This window comes from Vidua chalybeata, chromosome 5 (genome assembly GCF_026979565.1).
Source record: "Vidua chalybeata isolate OUT-0048 chromosome 5, bVidCha1 merged haplotype, whole genome shotgun sequence".
NCBI classification, from domain to species: Eukaryota; Metazoa; Chordata; class Aves; order Passeriformes; family Viduidae; genus Vidua; species Vidua chalybeata.
The window spans coordinates 69,585,935-69,609,232 of record NC_071534.1 but is presented as its reverse complement, the minus strand read 5'-3'; the positions used below and the strand labels follow the sequence as shown (position 1 = coordinate 69,609,232).

At 47.4% G+C, this 23,298-nt stretch overlaps 1 non-coding gene across 1 annotated transcript; it reads left to right on the top strand.

Annotated features, from left to right (window-relative positions):
* The first annotated feature begins 2,349 nt into the window (after positions 1-2,349).
* Positions 2,350-2,463, top strand: LOC128788991 (U5 spliceosomal RNA). The gene has a single exon (XR_008431278.1). It is a non-coding gene; the product is annotated as a U5 spliceosomal RNA (small nuclear RNA).
* Positions 2,464-23,298: the final 20,835 nt, after the last annotated feature.

The following is a 23,298-nucleotide window of genomic DNA, read 5'->3' as shown; positions in this document are numbered from 1 at the left end:
TCCCATCCTGTGAAATTTCACGCCAGCTGTGGTCACCTGTTTGATTTCTCTTTGAGTGCCTGCCTTCCTCCACAAATTAATTTTGATTATTGTCTTGCCCGGCAGGGAGGGAACTCTTAGTGGTGTGAGCCTGCAGCACTCACTTTCTCCTTTTCCCCTGCACTGAGTCTAATTTTGTGGTTCTCTGCATTCCCCAAAAATAACCCTCAGACCCAATTCTGAACTGTCATCTTCATTACATCACAGCTGCCTGCAGACGGGGCTTATCGCCTGCAATCCACTCAGTTACTTGTGATTAAAACTGATTGCAAACCCGATCCTGGCTGCTCAGCCTGGGAGTTGGGAACATCTTTATAATTTCTGACAGCAAATCTTGAGGCCTTAGATGAGCCTGGCAGGACAAGATCTTTGCAGGCCGGTGGAAGTGGGAGAAGAATATGGATCTGTGAGAAAGAGACGGTGATTTAGGAAAAAAAAAAAAAGAATATAGAAGGGCCCTGGTTAGAACCCCCCAAGCTGAAATTTAGGAATGGAGGGGGTGAAAATAAAGCTCAGCTCTTTGGGCTGCTAGGACCATCCCTAGGAATAGGTGATGGAGGAAATGGTGTAGCAGAGAAAAGCAGACCCCTGCCCAAGCCTTCACTCAGTTTGGGGCATCAGCAACTCATAGAATCAGTGTGGATGTTCCAGGAAAAGCAAAAAACAACTGTTGTGCTTCTTCCCAACAGCAGCAGCAGCACACCACAGTCTCAGCACTCTCCTGCACTTCTGCATCTGCTGCTGCTCCATCCTATTCCCTTTGTACAGCTGCAGCCAGTTATCCCCTGCTGGATCAGAGCAGGGCTGCAAAATTAAATTTTGCAGAGTGACGGAGCCTTAAATGTGCTCAGAGGGTTTGGATCTTGCTCCAGACCTGGAAGTTTGAGTGAGCTGCACCACCGTTCTGCTGGCCTGAATTTTGGCTTCATTTCAGAGATTTATATACCTGGAATTAATTATGGACTTTATATTTATTATAGAATAAATGCAAATTTTAAATTAATAAATAAAATATTGTAAAATACCATAAATATTACATAGCTTTATATCATAAGTCATTTGTTTTTCCCCACCTGCTCTTGTTGGGGATTCAGTGCTTTGTGTTGAGCTACAGCCTGATTGCCAGAGTTTGTTCTGAGGCGACAGAAAATCCACCAGATTCCTCAAGACCTTTCCCAGCATGTTAAATCCTCTCCCTGATTCACCTTAGTCTTTATTTCCTCTAGCCTGACTTGAGCAATGTTTTCTTTCATTTCCTCTGAAACTGTCCTGCAGAATCAGCCAAGCATCTCCACAAGGAGGTGCCTCTCCAGTGTCACCCCCAGGAACAGAACGGGGTAAGTTTGACACATCTCCTGCTCAGAGTTTGTCCTCCAGACTTCTGAGTCACTGTTGCTGCTCTCTTCTGATGTCTCTCCAAGCATTGGATGCTCCCTTGCAGGCACATCAGAGCTGGATGTCCCCACTTCTCCCATGCCCAGATGAGGAATGAACTCCTCATCCGGCTCAACATGTGCCAGCTCTGCCTTCAGGGACTGAGTCAGCCCTTCTCAGGGATTTCAGGCATTGCTCAGAGACTTTTTCTCAAATCACTGATTTGGAGCTGCTTCCTTCCAGCACAGATTCTCCCCCTCCTGCCCATGCTCCAAGAGATTTTTTTTTTTTTTTTAATTAAAGCAAACCTTTGCAGAGAGTCTGTGCCCTGGCACCACCTAACTCAAGGCATGGAGCTGATGTGCCTCTGCCAGGAGCCCAGTCACAAAGATTGTCAGCAGAGACACCCAAAAGAGTCTCATTTTCTGCATCAGCAGGAGGCTCTCAAGATATCCCTGGATCCCTGGCAGTGTCCAAGGCCAGGCTGGGCGGGGCTTGGAGCAGCCTGGGACAGGGGCAGGTGTCCCTGCCATGGCAGGGGTGGCACTGGGTGAGCTTTAAGGTCCCTCCCAACCCAAACCCTTCTGTGATTCTGTGCTGGTTAGGAACGGGAGCTGAGCTGAGCTGACCCAGCCCCTGTCCCTGGCGCTGACAAAAGGCTTTTCTGTGACATTCCCCCAGAGCTCACGTTCCATGCCTCATTAGCATTCAGCTAATTTGCATACCCAGGGTGCACTGCATGCCAGCAGCATACCCGGATCAAAATTCCCACTCCTGCCGTGGGGACACTTGGGGTGGGGACGCGGGACTGGGCTGTGACACTGTCAGGGGACCGGGCTGGGGACAGCACGGGGTCAAACTGGGCAGTGAAAGAGGTCGCTGTGTCCTGCAGAGGGGCAGCCGGGGGGTGCAGGGTCTGGGGAGTGAGCAGAGCGCATACTCAGGTTTCTCTTCAGAGCGAATAAATCTTTCGCCTTTTACTAAAGATTTCCGTGGAGAGGAACGATCACGAGTTACTCGGAATTTTTTGTGGCTCTGCTTTGGCAGAGCTGCTTTTTTATTGGTCAAAATTAGAGGAGATCTTGGAGGGTGTTGCAGGGAGGAGGCTAGTGTGGGTTGGGTAGTGACCCAGCTTTCTGAAGCTGGGGGAACGAGTTCTTTGGGTTTAGCAATGGATTGTCCACCCTGGAAGTACTGCAGTGGTTGCAGAGGAGGCTTCAGAGGTGCTCCAAGGGCTGAGCCCCTCTGCTCTGGAGCTGGGGGTGCTTTGTCTTGAATTCAATATGCCCACCCTTGGGGACCGTTTTCAGCATAATTAATTTTTAAGGTTAGAAAAGGAAGACTTCAGACCATTCACACCCGTCTCCTTCAAGAAATGAGTTTCCTGCCTTTATTTTTTTGCATGCCTTCGTTTCCTGCCTTCATTTCCCCTGCTTTTGAAAGGAGAAAATTTTTCTGTTTGCACAAGTGAAACCCAGGGTGACAAATTTTCCCACCCCTCCATCTCTGGGTGACGTGTGGCATCTGTCTGAGAGCACAGGGAAAGGTTCTTATGTGTTCACAACAGCCCAGAGTCAGGTCCTGCTGCATTAATTGGGACACTGAGCAGAGCACTGAATTTATTTGGAAAAATAAAGGGAAATGTCCCAAGTGGGAAGTGTACAGGGCACTACAGAACCTGAATGAGATGTCTGGCTTGCAAGGTCCTGGCTTGAAGTGTTTGGCTGCCAACAAATCATTGCTGGCATCTTGGCAGTGCTGTAAATACCACAGACATCCCATCTTTTCCTTTGGCTCCTGCCCTGGAAGCCCCTCTTGCCATCATCTCTTGATCATTCTCCACAGACACAATTTGGATGCATTTGTGGCTGTGGTAAAATCACCTTGAAGACCTGTGTGGACATCCCTGGTGAGTGGGAAGGGCTGGAGGTAAAGATGCTTGGGTTTACAGGCTGCTAAAAATGAAAATAAACTGTGTTGCATTGGATCTGTGGGAGGTGGATGATTGTTCTCTGCAAAGGCAGAGTTTGGAGGGAGAGAACATTCCCACATCTGCTGTGGGACCTGCAAACAGTCCCTCTATGGCACAGAGTCAGAGCCACTCATCCCTCACATGAGGGGGATGAGGTGGAACAAAAAACGAGGGGAATTTGCATCACCAGGCTCACATTTTCCCTACAGCTTTTTTATGATTTAGGCTTCCAAACCCAGCCTGGCTACCAAAAGCAGACTCCTGCTTTTAAACAGCACTGAGTGTCAGTGCCCAGCCAGAATGAATGTGCAACCTGCAGCCAAGAGGCTGCCAGTGACAAGCAGCAGCTTTGGAGGTCACCTTGCCTTGAAGTAAATAAATAAATAGTAAATAAGAAATCAGGCAGCAATTAATAAACCAGAGACATTCCACTGGCTTGGACTTGATTTTTTTTTTTTAATTTCTTCTCTGCTCTTTTCACATCCTCAAAGGTCAGTGCTGGTAGGAGACCCCTCTTATTGCTCACACACATTGCAGCACCCTCTCCTGTCTCAGAGGCTCTGAGACCAGCCCAGAGCCCAAGCTGGGAGCACAAATCCTGTCATCCCCACAGCTGATGGCTGCAATGAGACCTCCTGTCAGTCCCAGCCCATGACAGGTGGGAGGATGCTCTGCAAATACTGGGTTTGCCTCTTAGACCACAATCCTTGCCTTTTACACCACAACCCTCCTTGCTCAAGGGATGTGGTGGTGCCAGGTGTTTGTTTTCCTGCTCCTCCCTGCCGTGCCTAATGAGATCATGGCTCTGCAAGCTCGGAGTTGACTTTTTCCAGCAGTTCCTGCAGCTTGGCCACATGGCCAGGGAAGAGACAGCCTGAAATCAGGCGGGGAGCTGCGCCAGAGCTATTTCTGATTGTGTTGGTGCCATGCTGGACCCATCTGCTACCTCTGAAGGGCTGCTCACAGAAGGAGGTGCAGGACATGGAGACTTGCTTCAGCTCTTTCTTCTCGAGCAGAGAGGCTCACAGCCAAGGGAGGGGCTGTGCCTCACCTCTCAGAGAGCCCAGGCTCTTGGGCCTCCATCCAGCTGCTCTCTGCAGGCAGGAATCTGGGCGAGCTGACAGGACAATTTCCCAGGGATGCTCTCCAGGGAGACACGGTGCAGATGCTGCACTAATTGAGCCCAGTGCTGTCCCAACAGGGACAAAGCTCACTCGGGCAAATTTTTGTCATGCTCCAGGTCATAAAACTCATTTCCTGGCATCAGATGTGGAAAACAACACGTTGAGGGGCATGACATTCCTAGCTGCCAACCAGCACAGCCTTACCAGGACTCAGTATTTTGTCCATGTCACTGGCTACTCCCACATGTAGTCCAGCAGAAGCCAGAGGTGGATGACAGGGAAGTTTTTTTTTCTAAAAGAAACGCACCCTTGAAACATGGTCATATTCACAGATCTTGTCCTTTTTTGTTCTGCCTGTCACTGGCACTTTTGAAATGAGGCCAACCAATCCAGCTGAAGTTGAAGAGGCTCAGGACACTCAATCAGCATCTCACATTGCTGCTATTCACCTCTCCCCTTTGTGCTGGCTAGATTAATATATCTATAAAAATATGGGATGCCATATATTTAAGGATCCCTGACCAGCAATGTGAAGAAGAGCTCTCAGTCACCAGCAATGTGAAGAGGAGCTCTCCATATTCTATGGAAAAATTCCATGTTTTCCTGCAGGCTTGTAACCATGGAGTTCATCCTGCAGTGCAAGGAAAAGCAGGATGCCTGTTTAGGGAAAACCCTTAACCCTGAGCCCCATCGTAAGAAACTATAACTTCTAGAAGCAATGAATGCTCTGAAAACAGCATCCATGAGGCAATGAGGGACAGTGGGGACAGGCAACAGAACTTGTAGACACTCTAGGAATAAACAAAACTGGGTTTTGTTATTAAAGAAATACAACCTGGTGGTGTTTTCTTCTTCCTGTTGTAGCCTGATGTCACAGTTTCTTTGCATCGCAATGAACAGGGTGCCCAGAGCAGCTGTGGCTGCCCCTGGATCCCTGGAAGTGTCCAAGGCTGGGTTGGACGGGGCTTGGAGCAACCTGGGGTAGTGGAAGGTGTCCCTGCCATGGCAGGGGGTTGGAACTGGATGGGCTTTAATGTCCCTTCCCACCCAAACCATTCCATGATTCTGTGATAACGAACCCTTTCCCCATGACTTTGTATGTGTGATCCCAATGCTGGGATCAACCAAGCTGACACATCTGCTAACTCCTGACCTCACAGACACATCCATCACCTCAGGCTGATCCACTCCCTCCAAGCAGCTCCTTCCCAGCACTGCACTGAGATGTTCCCACCAGGAGCATTGTCACTTCCAGCTTTCCCGGCAGACCAGGAAGGACAATGAAGACCCCAACATAAATCACAACCCACCAAAGCTCTCCATTCCCTTACCTGCAGCTCTGATGGGGTAGCTCCAGACCCGACCCTCCCTACATAGGTGGCAGTGCCTGTGTCCCCAAAACTGGCAGGAGTTATCTCCTGGAAATTGGAAACTGGCTGGCAGGAGATCAGGTGATCTTGTCGTGATTTCCTCGCTACTGACTCTTCCCCAATTAACATGATAATTGTTACCCCGTGGGCCAGACATGATTAATCAGTAATTTTCCTCTTCCTTCCTTACTTTTTTTCTTTTTATTTAAGAGCAGCTGGGAAGTGTCATTCTCTCCTCCAGCAGAGTTTGAAAGCTTCTCCATCTGGACAATCAAATTCCCGGTGTAAACACAGAGAAAGGAGGGACCAGTAGAATGGGATCCCCAGGGAGCTTCTCCACACCCCTCCTGTCCCTGCCTGAGGTGACTTTCTCTCCCTTCCCTCACTGCCTGGCCTTTAGGAGCAGAGCCAGCCACTCCGATGAAGGGGAACTGAATAAGTGACTGTAAATTAAAATTAACATCCAGCAGCAAGGAGTACAAAGCCATGATTAATGGCTTTTTAATGCTCCACTGTTCCACACTCAGAGCACTTTGTTTTAATGGTGTATGCTGGGCATGGAGGATGAAGAGTGTGTGGATGTGGGAACAGAGCACATCTCAGGAATTCTCACCTTTAAGGAGAGATAATCCAGCTCTCTTTAGCTTCGAATTACACAGAAAAACCTCATATCCACCTCATCTCATCAAGTGCATCACAACTAAAAACGGAATGGAGCAAAGTCATTAAAAGAAATGTCGTCTAACCAGCACTTACCCAGATAATTGTTTTTCTACTTTGGGTTTAATTATAATGTGGACCAATTGATTAATTGAGTAAGTTTCTATAACCTCCTCCACCCTTGCCCTAAGGAAGGCTGGCTCCAGTCAGACTTTCTGAATGATAATTATTTGTCTTTCAGCCTGTTTAAGAGTTACAGCTTCTTCAGGGCCGTGTCCATGGGTAACACTTCCACCTGTTCATCATTCCATGTGTTGATATGTACCAATAATTATCCACATCACTCAGCTACAGGAAGACTTGGAAGAGCCATGCAGGCAGCAGTCGTTCTTAAACAATCCATTTTTTTCCTTTTTTTCCCTTTTTTTTCTTTTTTTTTTAATTAAAAATTGCCTCCTAAAAGCATTTTCAAATAACTTCTGTTCAAGAACATGATCACACCATGCTCAAGTTTATCCAGTGTGACTGCAGCCAGCACCTCATGACATGTTGTGATTTGCAGCAGGGATGATCAAGGTCAAACTGGATGAAACTGTGATCAAGTGAGATAGTTATTAGTGAGATAGTTATTAGTAAGTGAGATGGTTATTAGTAAGTGAGATTAATGATTAAATTGATGATCCCCTCAGCTCTTGGAATAGCTGCTCCACCTGCTGATCTGTGATGCAGGGTAGGCCTTTCCTCATGATCCAGTCTGGATTACCTTTTGGAAAAAAGAATTAGGTTCTTCAGGCATTATCTTGACTGTAATAACTCAGATTATTGATTCCCTTGGAGCAGCTTTTCCCCTTGGGAGGAAAGGGTTGGATGACGAGTTCATGTGGTGATGTTCACTGTGGACTCCTGCAGCTGCTGAGATGAGCTCCATCCTTCCACTCAGGCTGATCACACGACCTTTGGCTTTGGGAATCTGGTTAAAAATCCTCCTGCTCAACAAAGCACTGCAAAAGGTCCCTGGTGATACAGGTCCCTGCATTTCCCTGCGGATAAACTCCTACTAAAGGAATAATCTGCATCAAAGACAGACTGTGAGAAAGAGAGCAGCAATACAACAGCATCGAACTTGGCAAGTGGCTCCTCCAGGAAACCAAAGCATTTTGAATTTTACAGCTCCCCACCACACTGACCCTGCTGAGGTTTCTTTTTTTATTTTGCAGGAACAAGTACAGGGAGATTTATACCCGGGAATATTGCTTGACACAAATTGAATGGTGGGTATAATTATGTATAAAAGCTCTCTTGTTACAGAAAAAAAAAAAAAAATAAACTGGTTTGTGGGTTAAAAAAAGGAAAACAAAACCAGTCTATTCCACAGTCAGACAGAGGAGGTGTTTGTTAGTGCTGCTATTGATCAGTAACTATGGCAAAGCCCTGAGAAGCTCTAATATGAGTAAAGGAGTAACTGAATGATCTCATTGCAGGATTCATGATCCAGAACAGGATTTGAGCTGCTGATGGTCAAATCTTTGACCCCCTCTGCTCCCCTTGTAAACATCTACTGGCAAAAACTCCTTGACAGTCTCTTAGTGCAGCTGGTAGTCCTGGATTCCCAGCTGGTTCTCCTGAGGAGTGCAGAGGTCCAGCTGGTTTTTCTGGAAGGGAGGCTGTTCTGGAGCGTCCGACGTCGTTCTGGATGGCAGAATGTGCACAGCACTGCTTCCATCCCAGCTGGGAAAGCTGACAGCACCGGGAACGCTACCAAGCACGGGAATAGCAAACAGGATGCTGTGATGGCTGACAAATGCAGGGGAATATCCAAAGGAGGCAGATCACCAGCCCGTGTGCCCCATAGACCTGATGGTACCAGAATTTTGGAATCAATAGCTCACGACCACAGGCTATCTCCCTACAAAAGCAAAGAACATTTGGGATCTACCCGTGGCCTTTTCAGGGCTCAATGCCCTGACAAACTTCTTAAGAGGTTTTGTGTTTCTCCTTGGGAAAACTTTGGCAAAGCAGGGAGACACATTCCGTGAGCGGTGTTATTTTCACGGCGATGCTGCTGATGGTTCCAGGAACGGTTTGCAAACAACAAGAACACTTGTTGCAGGCTAAGAGGCTCATCACTGCTTTGATGGAGCCTGAAAACACATCCCATGTCCCAACACACGCTGCTGTTGTGCCCCAGCTCAGGAATCACTGGCAAGGACTGAGGACAGCTTTTCTCTGCCGTGCTCTTACCAAAGCTTTGGGTCTTTGGAGTAAAATCGTGATTCTCCCCCTTTCTAAGATGGGAAAGGTACCTGTGCCAGCTCACTGCTGCTCTCCCTCCATCTCATCCCGTTTATGCTGATACCACTCACTCACAGCCACACACAGATGTGATCCTCACAGTTTTCCCTTGTGAAAATGGAAAGTATTCCAAAGGCACCTGGGAGGCACGGGATGGATTACCAGTCTGGCACATCAGATCCTGATGACTGAAAAATGCAGAAGACTCGGAAATTTCAGAATTCTCATCCCTGAACCTTTCTCCCTGCTGTCTTGGTCAAGATCTCTGGATGTTTTGGAAGAGAGACAACTTGCCAGAGTGGAATAATTTGCACTTCCATGTAAGCTGAATTCATCCTGAGTGCTGCTCTTTCTCTAATTTTCCTGTAAGTGTCAACTCCATCCATGTATTTATGCACAGAAGTGACCTCCCTGACAGCAAATCACCATAGTTAGAGATGGAGAATGCTGAGATCATGGAATGATAGAATCATGGAATGGTTTGGGTTGGAAAGGACCTTAAAGATCATTTAGTTCCAACTCCCTGCCATAGGCAGGGGCACCTCCCACCATCCCAGGCTGCTCCAAGCCCTGTCCAAGCTGGCCTTGGACATTTCCAGGGATCCAGGGGCAGCCACAGCTTCTCTGGGCACCCTGTGCCAGGGCCTCACCACACCCACAAGGAAGAATTTCTTCTTAAAATCCAATCTAACCCTATTGTCTGTCAGTCTAAAGCCATGCCCCCCTGTCCTGTCCCTCCCTGCTCTTGCCCATCACCCCCTGCTCTCTGTCTCTGCAGGAACCAGCCAGTCCACCATGGCACAAACCTTCACCTGCTGCTCACACCCTGCTTATCACCCTCTGCCTTAACTTCCCTTTTTATTCCAGTCCTCCCCTGCTGACAAGGGGGGCTCTGTGGCTGCCACTTGCCAAGGGATCTCTCCTGCAGATATGATGTGTTACATGCTCCATTCATTGCAGCCAGCGAGCAGATCTGCAAATGGCATGGCCAGACCTACAAAGGGCCTGACAAACTGCACTGGAGGGCAGGCTCCTTCCCTCCAGTGTTAATCTTCTCCTCCTCATCCCCTGACTCTCCCCATTAGCTCTGTGGCTCTTCCAGTGCTCACTCCCACCCTCACCTCCCCACCACTCTGGTTTTTCCCTTAACTGTTTTGCTCTGGTGACAATCTGAGATTCATGGCTCACTCCCAGCACAGGGACTCAGGACCCAGCAGCAACAGGCAAATAGATCATCTCCTAATGAAGGGAAGGTTCCTCTGAGCCACTCTGGCACCTTTGCCAGCAGTTCTTTGCCAGGACAGCACTGGGCACAAAGCTGTCAAAGATATTACAGTAAAGAGTTACTGGAACGTAAGTGATGGCAATGACCAGCCCCTCACACCAAAAATAATGTGAATATTACTACTCCTAACAAAACAAACCTCTTCACGTGACAGGCTGGTGAGTGGGCTGAGTTCCCATGGCAACTGTCGGGGCGCTGGAGCTTGTGGAAGGAAAGTAAATATTCCGTTTGAAATGGTTCAGATTCCTGCCACAAAGTTCACACAGCACGGAAACATTCATCAGATTCCTTCGTTAGCAGCACAAAATGCCCCCCACCCGCCCTGGCAGCTTCCCAAACTGAATTATCCATGTCTGGTCTGCCTTTGAGGGCTGAAATTCGCACAGAGGTTTCGGGGAAGGGATCCCAGATGTTGGATGCTTTCAGTCCAGCTGTTTGCCTGCATCTCCCCTTCAGTCCTCCTTGCTGTTGGCTCCCAGTTCCCACCTAAGGTTGGAGCAGGAGCTCCATCAGGGTTTCTGCTGCTCAGTTTGGTTGTGGCACAGACAGCCCTGACCCCTCGCTGGGGAGCCTTGGCCTTTAGGCAGCCCAGTGCTGCACACATCTGGATTTCAGGACTGGCTTGGATTTCTCCAGGATCATGGAATCATTAAGGCTGGAAAAGACCTCCAATGTCATCAAGTCCAACTTCTGACCAAACAACACCAGCTAAACCACAGCACTGAGTGCCACATCCAGTCATTAGTGACACCTCCAGCCATTAAAGTATTGCCCAGGGGCGGGGATGGATGATTTGTGCCTTTGCCTCTCACACAGCTCCTTCCAGGGGACAGAGGAGTTGTTGGAATGTCGATTTAACTCAGTGAGAAGGAAACCCAGGGCATTGCAATGCAAAGGAGTCTGAGATAGCCCACACAGAAACAAATGTCCTCAGTAAACACGGTAGGGACAACACAAAAAGGGTTTGGCTGTGGGGTTTCCTTCCAGCTGGAGAGAATGGTGCTTATCCTCAGAAGAAACTCCAAATTGCAGCCCACAGATTCACCTGCCTCTGTGCAGAACCACCCAAGCTCTTCTGAGAAACGGGGCAACTCATGGCTTGGGACAAAGCCAGTTGCATCCAGAAATTCTGATGGGAAAAAAAAAATGTGATTAAATCATCTTTCTGTAGTTTCTCGTTTCAATGCACCACTGCACCCCCAAGCCCCCTCCATCCCTCTCCCCCTTTGATACCTTTTTCCATGAGGCTGAAATAATCTTTGACACCCATAACAAGCATTCCTATGTTGGATTATTAAGGGATTTGAATAGGAATGGCAGCACCCACCTCAATCCAGAAAAGCAGCCCTTGAAGTGCTCAACTCTGGCAGGAAGGATGGGCAGAAAATTCTTTTGCTCTCCACAACATGTAGGGTCAAGGACGTGTGGTTGTCACCTATGCCTGAGCTGTGTGTGTCCCCAGCATGGTCAGGAGGGTGGTGGGGACAAGGAGAGGTCACAGCTCTCCTGAACCCACCAGGGAAAGGGAGATCAAGGTGTTTTTGGGGAATGCAGCCACCCACCAGTCCACCCACAGCACCTGCGGGGTGCAAAGTGCCTGGAGAGATGGAGGCCATCAGTTTTCCTGCTTTGGAGCACAGCCAGATCCCTGTGTCTGTGCATGAAGGCCACTGGGAATGAAAATAAATTTGATTTCATACTTGGTTTGCAGGATCAGAGGGTCAGACATCCAGCCTGCCTCTGTGCCACATCCTTCTCTGTTCGGAGGAGGTGGAAAAAGAAACATGCTTCACTTCTCTGCTGGGAAACAGAGACATAGTGACTTGTCCAGGGAGACCAAGGAAAAGGAAGATTCACACATTTCATTAAAGGCTGGTGCCTGCAGCTACTTCTGCACTGTGCACCCTGTATATTCCTGAAAAATCACCTCTGTGAGGGAGAGCTGCTCTCAGGACAGGCCAGATTAATCAGAATCCAGGAGTACCCATCTCTTCCTTGGCCATGAACTAGAGCTGCACATGCCGAGATCAGACAGGAAATAAACTCAATTAATTCCAGCCAGGAAAACTGGGACTAGATATCCAGACTTGAATCTCTGTCCACCAAACACAGCCTGACTTTGATGTGTTACCTTGCCTTTCACATGGAAACCACCAGTGCAGGAATGTTCCTGGGGATAGGAACTGAAGCCCTTGCAGTGTTTTGGTGTTAGGAAGCTCCTGAAAGAGTTTTAGTTTTTTAGTTTTAGTTTTAGATTTAGTTTTAATTTTTTGGTTTTAGTTTTAGTTTTAATGTTTTAGTTTTAGTTTTAGTTTTAGTTTTAGTTTTAATGTTTTAGTTTTAGTTTTAGTTTTAGTCTTACTTTGCATGCTCTGGTGCAATTCCCAGGCATGATTTGAGGCTTGGCCACGGATATGTGCAGCCACCTCTGGCAGCAGCTTCACCAAAAACCCAAAGAGCTGGGCTTTGTTTGTTTGTTTTTAACTAATTTGCAGAGATCTGAACTAGGTATTGGAACAAATACTGAAGAAAGAGATTTTATTGAACCCAAGGACTTCAGGACCAGCCTCTGGAGACACCAGAACTGCAGAAAGTTGGGGAAAAGAGGCTTCAAAATGGACTTATTTTCCTTTTTTTTTTTTTTTATTAAAAAAAAAAAAAAAAAGTGGATGGGGCTTAACTTGTGTTTGTAAATGATGTCTCTGACTGGTGAGATTCTGATCAAAGGGAAATGTGATGGCTCCTGTGTGATGTTAGGGAGGAAATCAGGCCAGGGAAGGGACAAGAAGGTGACCTGAAGACGTCTGGCAGCAGGGAGAAACTGGAGGTGATAGCAGGAGCACAGAGTGTCAGCAGGCAGGGACAGAAGTGAGCAACACTTCAGCCTGAGGATATCCAAGTTCCCACTTAGCTCCTAAAATTCATGGAGGGGGATTAAAGGCAGCATTAATATGTATGCAGCAGCGTGCTGCTCCTCTGTGATCTCCTGACTCCGATATTTTTAGAAAACTTGGGTTGCTGAGGAGCAAAGCCTGTCCCTCAGGGTTTGTCTGCCTATTGGGATCATTGCCCTGTCTAATGAAATCCTGAGAGGGAGGGGAGCACATTGACCATTACGGGGACAAACTGGGAATAACGGGCTGGGAAGTGTGTGGTTTTACCTCCTTGGCAGGGCTAAAAGGGCTCAGGGAGGGCCAAACTAGACAAAATCGGTCCAAAACCTGTGGAGACCACAGCTAAAGGTGTGTGTGATGGGGCTTTTCTGGAGAAATAGAGCCAAATTAATTCAATATTATTTTCTGTCCCAGTCTGGCAGCGCTGGTCCAGCCTTGGTCAAGTCAGGCTCAGAGAGAAGGGTCCCAGCAATATTTTGGCTCCTAAGTGCCCAGGAGTCTCTCTCACATCCATTTTTTGGGACAAGGGATAAATCCAGATATCTTCTCCTTGCTCCACACGCTGCAGGAACACTTCCAGGGATGGGACAGCCAGAGACAGAGGATCTTCCTGAATTCCTACAAAATCCCTCTCAGGCATTCACAGGATCCTTCTGAGCCTCATGTTCAGGTGGAGCTTCCTGTGCATCAGTTCCTGCCTCTTGTCCTACTGCTTGGAATCCTGCAGATTCTTTGGGGTCACTTGAGTCCAGAATCTGTCCCTCCACCCTGGGTTTCTCTAATTAATAAGTTGTCTTCAGTGATGTAGTCATCACTTTGAGCAGACATGATGTGCATTACTGACTTTTGATAGGGTTCAAACACCAGCTCTGATTTTTGCCTCTCTCCATTATACTTTTTTTTTTTTTTTTTGAAGTGTGCTGTGAAAATGTGTCACCCCTTGTGATTACACTAAGGGAAAAAGAAAATACAGAAGTGACACAAATTACCAATTACTTTATTATGCAGTGATTAAAGAAAAAAAAATAGGAAAAGAAAAGAATTAAAAGCTAGAAGTTGCTTCAGCAAATTCTATTTTTAAAGAAATAATTATTGAGTTTCAAATGTATTAAATTAGGTAATTCTCTGCCAGATTTCTTCCCCACTTTTAATCTTCATTCTTGGCTGCGTGGCTGGCTCTGCAGTCAGTGCTCTGGTGGGGTGATGTGTTCAGCCCCATATCATTATTATTATTGTTATTGTTATTATTATTCATTTTTAGCAGTATGGGGGCACTGTGCCAAACAGAGAGCCTGTGAAAGGTGCTGTGCAAGCACAGAGGGAGGTGTGAGCCCAGGAGACCTCCTGGGCTGCAGAGACAAGGCAGCCTAAGCTCCCACGTTTTCCAGAGATGCCTCATCTCCTACAATTTCTGTGCTGGGAACCCTCCACGTGGTCAGGGGAGCAGAGGGGTCAGACCACACCACAGAGGAAAATCACTTTTGTGCCTGGCTGTGTGTTCCTGGAGGGTCTAAAGTGGGAATTCTCTGCTCTGGGTCTGGGAGGATCTGAGCTGCCAGGATTTCCCTAGGAAAGGTCCTCCAGTCTCACCACGGCAATGGTGAATTTTCCTCTTGCAGGGATGTGGGAAATAATCCAAGTGGGATGTTCTCACTCACACCCAGGGAAATGCTCAGAGATCAGGGAAGCCAGCAGGGATGGAAAGGGTGTGGGAACAACTGAGCTGTGCCCATGGAGGAGTTACCAGGCCACCTCCAGGACTCTGGAGAGCTCTAGGTCACGGTGAGCACCCCAGGAGACACCCCAGGATGTGCTGGTGGTGCCCTGAGAAGGCTGAGCTGGAGCAGAGGCTGGGCAGAGCTAAAGAACAAAGCAGGGATTTATGAAAGGATCTCCTGCATGGATCCACCTTGGGCAGCACCAGAGCCCAGCCAGGGCTGCACCCAAGAGGAACCAAAATGGTCCCAAAATGCACGAGCGCTCCCGGGGGCTCTCACTGGGATCAGCTCTGCTCCATTTGCACCTTGCAGTTCATTGTCCCATTCCAACTTTAGCCCATGCAGTCCCACCCTGCTTGTTTTTCTCTCTTCAATTCATCGTTGTTTATACTTTTTGGGCCTGGAGCTTATAATGGTTGTCCTTGGTCTCAAGCTGGAAAAGGATTGTTTTGCCTGCCTACCCTGTGAAGAGAACTTGCTAACACTTAATATGAAGCTCAGAGCTACACACAAAAGCAGCACAGAATCTGAAAAATATGAAAGCTAAAACATTTGGGGATGGGGCAAGGCTGGAGGAGGTGACAGGCCCAGAGTGTGGGTCCTGCTGAGAGGAAGGAACAGCTTAAAAATCAGGAGGAGAGGTCCTGGTTAGTGGCAGGGTGAGAAGGTAGGAGTGTGAAGTCTGCTTGGAGATACCATTCCCCAATATCCTAGATCCTGGATTCAATGAAAGACACTCAGGTTCCTTCTTGATGAGGTCTCAGGTTCAGGAGGGATGATGGCAGTGACTTCATCCCACCTGAAGATAATGGCAGTGGCTTTATCCAACACAATGCATGGGGAATCTCAGCTCTCTAAGGATCAGCTCTGTAAATACCCCTTTCTCTCCAATCCCAGGCCGCAAGGAGATGTTTCCTGTCCCCCTGGATCCCAGAAATGCATGCTGGCAGTTTCACAGCTCTTCAGCAACGCTTAAGCACCCTCTCTGCCAGGATAACTGCTGTCTAACTTTGTGCCAAGCTCACTGAGTCCTGTTTCTCTTTATTTTTTCCTATCATGCAGATTTTGGTGAGCCTGTGTCCCCCAGAATCTCCCAGGACCTCCCCTCTCCCCCTTCTCTGTAATTAAACAAGAACTGTTGACAGATGCTGTCGAAGCCAGTTCCAGCTCGCCAGAAATTTTCAGCAAATAATAAGAGGAGCTCAGAAATGAGAAGTCAGAAGAATTCAATTCAATAGGCAAGAGACAAATTCTCAGCAGCCCTAAAGTACCTTAATTCAGAGAAGCACCACTGACACCACACAAGAAAAAGGAAAAACAATGCCTTAATTTTTTTTTTCTCTGTGATGAGACTCCAGAATAGAGGAGGGGAGAGTTTCACAAGGTTTTTTTTGTTTGTTTGTTTGTTTGTTTGTTTTTGTTTTGCTTTTTTTCCCCCACTTTTTACCTTCAGATTTGGGTCACTTGCCTTGCACGGGGTGTCTGAGCTGGAGGATTTACTGTGTAAATCAGGGGATTTCAGTAAAAGAGGGTGCACACCCAACATTTGTCAGGGAAAAGTCACCAGGGAGACAAATGAGGTGTGGAAAAGGATAATGTTTGGAGTGAACTCCCTGACATCATTTTCCTTGCCAGGAGTTTGAAACACCATGGAGTCAGAAAGGATTTGTGGTGGACATTTCTCCAAGCAAGGAGTTTGACAGATATTCCTGCTCTGCTGAACTTGCTTTGCTGACTGCTCCCTAAGTCCTTTAAACAATGCTACTGTGATTTAAAATGTCACATCACCAAAAGCATCATAATTGCAAAAAACATTCTCATTAACAAAAAAGTTCTCCTTTCAAATTCCCCTATTCAGGCAGCTCTGTAAGCTTTTAATCCTTCAAGCACCAGTAAATGACATCTTTGCTAAGAAGGGCCACTTTAACATCAGCTGGGGAGGGAATCTGGGTTCGCTGCAGATGGAGGGGGAAGTGTTTCATGTTGGCTCTCAGCTTCCAAAAGAAAATCCTCTCTGCTTCTTCAAACTCACAGCTACAAGTTGAGAGGCTCAAAAGCTCAAGATGCTGGGATGATGATGATGATGATAAGAGGAAGTGATCTATCACAGAATCCCAGAATATCCTGAGTTGGAAGGGACCCCCAAGGATGAGCAAAGTCCAACTCCTGATCTTTTTCTGGAGAATGTGATTTTTCATTTGTGCCAGTGCTTGGAGAGGTCACATCCCTGGGCTCAGGGGGAATTACCTGAGTAGGTCAGGAGGAGACATGAAAAATTATGGGTTTTGTGCTGGGAGTGTTTGCCAGTGACACCCAGCTACAAGCTCAACCAAAATGAACCCAAATTCAGCTTAAATTCTCCCAAATTGAGCTCCACTTGGGGCCCAACTTCCAGACTGGCCTATTTGTTGTCCTTTGTTTTTCCTCCAAAATCCAGAAGGCAACACAACAGCTTTCCCAGGATCCAGTGACACTCCTGGGGCCATCACCTCAATTATATGGGACAGCCAGACCAATGTTGGTATGGAAATATCCCAGCCATGGAGGTGTGTCAGCAAAGTGATCCAAGACTCATCCCAGAAGGGTTGGGAAGGATTCCCTACTACCAGTGTGGTGGGATGTGGGGTGCCCCAGTACTGGAAATAAGAGAAATTTAAGACAAACAAGGAAAGTACCTCTTCTGTTGACTTTGGAAATGGCCAGAAGTAGGTTCACTTTACATCAAAGCTGAAAAGGAACCCACAAGTGCAGAGGCCAAGTTGGTTGCTTTTGACTCAGAATAATTATTTAAAAGGGAAATAAACCTACAAAATCTGAAGAAGTCGTGTTTGTGACTCAATGACCTGAAACCAAGCCGTTTTGTTTGCATGTGTGTTTTAAAAGTAAAATATTTTAGTCAACAGGGAAAAATAATTTTCGTCCATATTCATGTTTTCAGTTTTGGTCCTTGTCCTCCTCGAAAATTGGGTCAGTTCTTTGAATTAAAATCCTACTTTGAAACACCTGAACCATTCTTCTTGAAATTGTCCAAGCACAAGGGTTTTTTTTTTATGATTATTTTCCTGGAATTCCCCTTTCATCTCCTCGTTCTAAATAACTCATTAAATTCAATGTGAATTTAGACTCATTTGCAAACTGCTTGTTTTGTTGGGTTTTTTTTTAAGGGTATTTACTACTCTCTGTTTGTACACTTATGCGAGAGTGTATAAATATCTGTGCACGGAATGTGATTCAGTTTTGAGTTGTGGAGAAAGATTCTCAGGGAGACTGAGACAGAAGGAATTGCCTGTTCAGGAGGGGGTAGAACTTATTTCTTTGCAGCTACAAGGACATCCAAGGAGCAAGGAGAAGGCGTTTCAGACATCCTGCTGCCAGTGGCTGCCAGACTTTGGCTCCCTGGAGAGACGAGGCAGAGCATCCCAAATATCAAGTGTCTGAACGTGTCCCTCTGTCACCACCAAATCCTGCCTGTCCCAGCTGGCACAAGGGAATAGTTCCTTTCCTAACTCAACCAGCCATGAATTTCCCACTCTGCTGAAAATCAAACAATCCATTAGGGCTTTGCTGAGTGGATCTGACATTCCCAGGTGTGGATTAACACCCCCTCAGGGCCACGGGGCGCTGTGAAAATCAGTGAAAATCAGCTCATCAAAAAGTCAGCTCATCGTTTGTGCCTCGCTGCCCATCGCTGCTCCCAGTGAGGAGGAGCCCCAGCACCTGCCAGCCCAGTGCTCAAGGCCTTCCAGAGTGGTTTTCCAAGGTGTTTGACTTGCCCTGGAAGGGATGAAGGGGAAATGATGGTATGCTGTGAGGTGTTCAGGGATAAGAGGAATGTTTTACCAAAACTGTGGGAAAAATAAAACCTCTCCAACAACATTTTTAGTGTTAGAGAATTAAGGCTTTACTCTATTCTGGCCAGGATGTGCAGCAGGACTCATTTCATCCACACGTTGCCTGGGTTGTGAAGAGAAAATCATTCCATCATAGGTGAACTTCACTAGATTTTTCACAAACTCTATACAGTCAAAATCCACAGAAATTCATTGGTTCAATATTCATTGGTCCCAAGTTGCACAATTTTTAGTATTTGGTTTCCTATTGGTTATTGATCCCTTTGCCTACAACGTTAATTAGGTCCTCATTCTCTTATTCTCTCCTTTCCCAGGCCAGGAGTGTTGGACCAAGCCAGGGGGGATATTTGGAGCTGATGTTCACTAATGGTCATTATCTTGTGTGTATCTTACCTGCTGCTCCCAGCCTGTTGAAATGTTAAGCTCATCAGGCCTCAAGTGGTGGAACAGTCCTTTGAAAAGAAACATCAACTCCTTTCCCACTGGGTAAAGATGAACAAAAAACCCCTGACTAAAGTCAGTTTAAAATTGTAGGAATTGTATAATTTCCAACAGTAGCTCAGGGTATTCCCACCTTGACATGGTTATTCCTTTGGGTTCTGGATTCACAATGTCTTTGGAGATGGAAGCAGATTTAAGTTCCCTTCCTTTTGTAAGATTCCTTGTCTTGCACATCACCAGCATGGAAATCAGGGTTGTTTTCGTCCATCCCTCACTGGATAATGCTGAGCATCACTGTTGGAAATGATACAACCTCTAAAATTTTTTAACTAACTAAGAATTGTGTCATTTGGGACCAATGAACATTGAACCAAAGAATTGGTTTGGGTTTTGTATGGATAAGCATGTGAAAAAAATCCAATAAAGAACCATCTGGGCAATGTGTGGGTGAAATTATTCTATTGCACATCCTGGCCAGGATAAAGTAATGCCTTAATTCAGGAACACTAAAAAAAAAAAAAAAAAAAGAAAAAAAGAAAAAAAAGAAAAAAAAAAAGCAGTTGGAGAGGTTTTCTTTGTCCTGCAGTTTCAGTGACATCACCATGATGGCTTTTGCTCTGGATTCTCTTCCACTCCTTGTGCTATTGGAGACTGAGACCAATCCCACCCCTCAGAGAATCCCACAGGAATGCAGGGAAGCTGCAGATCCTGTGCTCTGCTCTGTGGGTGAGAGGAAATTGCCAGAGGAGCCACTGCTCACATAAATAAGGGATCAGTTACAGAGCTGACAGGGGTTAAAGGACAAGAACAGCCAGAGCAGATCCAGCAGATCATTCCAGCTCAGTGTCCTGCTGCCAGGAGTGGCCAGAAGTAGGTGTCAAGAGATTATCTAAAAAAACCCATGTAAGTGTGATTTTGCCACCAGTGATCCACAGATCATGGATTTTTTTAAGAAAGAATTTTTATATTTAACAGCCCTGGCTGGGTTTTTCTGCCCATAAATTTGCCCAGTCATTTATCTATGGGAGCAGTGACATGGATCCAGGAGATGAAGGTTCTTTGGTGTGCCTTGCTGGAGAACAATCCCAGGCAGGATGTTCTGGGCTCCATCCAGCATCTGAAACATCCGTGTTTAGTGTCACTGCAGACACTCAGGTTGCCCAGGACCCCTGCAAGGGAGTGGCAAAGGTGACATCAGCCATAATGGGCTACAAATGGACTGGCATGAAGCTGGGCAGGTGTGAAAGGCAGCTCAGGGAACATTTTCTGGTTTCTCACTCTCCTGCCCCACTCTTACTTCTTCCCTTCCAGCACTTTTTTTGCCACTCCAAGTGTCTGCTGTTCATTTGCAGCCCGATCTCATCCCTCCATGTACAAAAACCTGCACCAGGGACTGTCACACTGAGGGGCTTTAACCCCTCACCCTTCACTGGGACCAAACTCAGGCTGGGATTTTTGGATCTCACACCAAGGGCTCCATGACAGAGGTGGGAGCTCTTTGGAGGCCACATCCTTCTGCATCAGCACAGGTGAAGGTCTCATCCTGCCCTTCTTTCTCCTGGCACTTGGATGCTATGGGTATTGTTTCACTTTTTCCCAATAATGTCTCAGGCTTTAGTTTTTATATTTTTCCAATTCTGTATTGCTTTAGTGTGCAGTTCTGAGCTTCATATTATGGGATGGTGAGCTCTCTTCACAGAGCAGGGAGACAAAACAATTCCTGCTCCAGCTGGGCACCAAGGACAAATGATCCAAAGCTCAGCCCCAAGAGCACAAACAGCGTGGGCTGGAGAGAGAAAAACAAGCAGGATGGGAGTGCCTGGGCTAAAGCTGGAATGGGACAATGAACTGCAAGGTGCAAATGGAGCAGAGCTGATCCCAGTGAGAGCCCCCGGGAGCGCTCGTGCATTTTGGGACCATTTTGGTTCCTCTTGGGTGCAGCCCTGGCTGGGCTCTGGTGCTGCCCAAGGTGGATCCATGGAGGAGATCCTTTTCAGAAATCCCTGCTTTATTCTTTAATTCCATCTACCCTCTGTTCCACATCAGTCTTCTCAAGGCATCACCAACAGCTGAACCTTTCTGCAAGGCTGGCCCTGAAAGGAGCTCCTGCAGCCTGCAGAGGATGCATTCCTTACCCTGTGCCTCTGGAAGGAATCAGGAGGGCTCAGGGAGCATCCAGGGGCAGAGGCACAGCCCCATCCCCTCCCCTCCCAGCTGAGCTGTCCTTGCTGAAGTCACCAGAGGCTTCCCAATCCCATCCCAAGGCAGGTGTACCCCCACAGAGTTAACCCCTTCCACGGGAACACAAACCAGCTCTGCCCTGCACCCCCATCAGTGCCCTTTGAAAGCCCTGATTTGCCCCCTCAGCTTCCCAGCATCCCACTGCTCATTCTGCCACAGCTCAGGCTGGATTCTCTCATCTAAAGCCACGGGGAGGCAAGGGCTTAAAAATCAACTCAAATTCAGGCATTTTGTGATGGACACAAAGATTTATTCCTTCCCTGCTTGCCCCCCCCCTCCAAAAAAAAAAAGACTTTCCCCAAATCCTACAGGATGTTGAAATACATTGGAAATGTTGGTATGCTTTGTCTGTTCTGACAAACATCATTGAAGGAGTGTTTCATTCGTTTTTGGTTGGTTTTTGCCTTATTCCAGTCATTATTCTGGTGTGATCATGCAGCTCAGGGGGTGTCTCCAAATCCAGAGTGTCTGAGGAGTGTTTAACAAGCCACAGAACCCTACACGGGGGGAGGTTGCTGGAAGCCCTTTTTGCAGCTAGGAAAGCAAGGGACAGAATTTCCTCTTTTTTCTTTTTTTTTTAATCGTTAAGGTTGGAAAAGACCTCTAAGATCGTTAAGTCGAGCCATTAAACCCAGCACTGTCAAGTCCACCGCTAAACCATTTCTCCAAGCACCAAATCTACACTGATTCAGGGACATAAGAGAATGACAGAGCCAGGAATTCAAAGTGCCAAGCTGGTCCCTGACTTTCTGTCCTAATAATTCAGGGTGCTTCAATCTCTCCTGTATCCAGAGATAAAAGAGTCTGGAATCCCTGCTGGATCCTGCTCTCTCCTGTCTGCACGAAAACCAATGGTTGTACCTTTACATTGCACCTTTAAAAGGACAAATGTTTTCCCTTCCTGCATCCCAGGCAGCAGCAGGGGTGAGAGCAAAGGCTCTGGAAGAGGGCTCAGAGTGGGATGCACAGGAGTGTTCAGCCAGCAGCACAGGGAGATTGAAATGGAGTGAGCAAAACTGGATTCATTAGCTGGCAATTAGCTCTAAATTGATGATCATATGGTACAACTGAGCTCGGAAGGGAAAGGTGGATCTGCCAGCTGGAGACAACAGAATCTTTGGAGATTGATCCCTGCTGGGTGGGGCAGGATTTGTGGGGCAGAACAGTCCAGCTTTGTGTGTTCTGGACACCTGAGAAAAATGTTGGCTCCAGTACTGTCGAGGGAGGGCTTTGGACAGGAAGAGGGGAGACAGTGGTTTCCTTTTTTTCTTGAGTCCAAAGAGAATTGCAAGACCAAGCTGGACCACCCAGCTGCAATCCCAGCATTTTAGTAATTCCAGTCACTTAATAATCCTGGTGATTTCCTGATCCCAGTTTCCCCAGAGCCATCCCAGCCAATCTCCTGCTTCATCCCACCAGCTCTCCAAATCCAGGTGCCTCCCAGCCCTGGTGCCACTGCCATCTGTGGTGCTGGCCAATGCAGCCTGGGCATCAGGACTGCTTTCCTCCCCTACCACACCTCTCTAATTCCCTTCATCCTGGCTTTTCCTGGTTCCCTCTCACCCCAGAGCAGGTCCAAATGTTTGGCTGCGCCTGGAACACCCTGGAGCATCCAGAGTGCAGAGGGAGAGGCAACATCCTGTTGCCAAGTGCTGCATCTCCCCCCTGCCTCTCCTCCCCACTTTTAAAGGACCAGAGAAGGGCTTTTATTGGGAGCCAGCTCCCGATGTGAGAAGCTCAGAGCAATTGATGGACCCTCGAAGCCATTGCCAGGCAACCTGATGCTTGAGGTCTCTTTCCCAGCCTTGCAGAGGAGGAATCTTCCCCTCCCTCCTGCTGCCATACCTTCCTCTCTGGACTGCCTTCCTCCTCCTCCTGCAGCTGAAGACAAGCACCCCAAACTCTCCTGCTCTGTGCCAACGTCCTGGGCTCCCTCCCACCCGGCTGCTTCAGAGCCCAGGTCCTGCTTGTTCTCGTGCTGGGGACAAACACCTCAGCTCCAGCTTCAAACAAATCTCTGGCCAGCCAGGACAGCTC